Source organism: Nanorana parkeri, unplaced genomic scaffold (genome assembly GCF_000935625.1).
Source record: "Nanorana parkeri isolate BGI_ZX_2015 unplaced genomic scaffold, ASM93562v1 scaffold1291, whole genome shotgun sequence".
NCBI classification, from domain to species: domain Eukaryota; kingdom Metazoa; phylum Chordata; class Amphibia; order Anura; family Dicroglossidae; genus Nanorana; species Nanorana parkeri.
This window is the reverse complement of record NW_017307559.1, coordinates 94,596-95,326: the sequence shown is the minus strand read 5'-3', so window position 1 is coordinate 95,326 and position 731 is coordinate 94,596. Positions and strand designations below refer to the sequence as shown.

The 731-nt window shown below is 52.1% G+C and overlaps 1 protein-coding gene across 1 annotated transcript in view; it reads left to right on the top strand.

Moving 5' to 3' along the window:
- The window catches only part of LOC108797531 (non-structural maintenance of chromosomes element 3 homolog), a 16,084-nt gene that overhangs the window by 4,005 nt on the left and 11,348 nt on the right, over positions 1-731 (top strand). The gene's annotated exons all lie outside the window — the stretch shown is intronic.

The following is a 731-nucleotide window of genomic DNA, read 5'->3' as shown; positions in this document are numbered from 1 at the left end:
GGCCCCCAGCCCCGCCGCCCCTTTTTAGGGGGGGGGGGGGGGGGTGACACCAAAATGACTGTCATTTTGGTTTCACCCCTCCAATGGTGTCACCCGGGTGCAGGCCGCACCCTCCTTGTGACGCCGCTGAATTTTTTGTAATGCAATAGCCCACTATATACTGAGCTTTGGGTCATCGGAGGAGGTTAGTATATATCCTCCTGTGGCCCTAAAGAGAGCTATGGGATGAAAAGGTTCTCTTTTTTTTAACTATATTCTATAAAAGCTTGCCAAACGCAAGCCATCCACTCCGCCAGTGGTGGGCAGACATGTGAGTGGCTGCCTTAACCTGGAAGAGACAGTTGGCTCCTGATGACTGAGAAAGACCAAGATGGTGGTGCAGAACCCGAGCTGTGGCATATGATCTTTGGGAAGGTGACTATGTGAATGACCCTGTCCCAACAGGTGCAAAAGGTTACCCAAAAAAAGGCGTGGGTGGGGAGTGAGACGTGCTGTTCCTCTTTAACCCCTTCATGACCTATGATGGGATAATCCTGTCATGAATTCGGAAGGGGTTACACAGACTCCCGGTGGCTACCGAGAGTCTGTTCCGCTTTGTCGAGCCAGCGACCGGCTTTCCAGTAGATGCGATTTTTGGCGGCTCGGCTGTGGCCAGATTGCTTCTACGATCCGGTAACCGGGGTGATAATAAATGTTTCAAAACATTGCATAGGGAAACGGGTTCCCCCCCC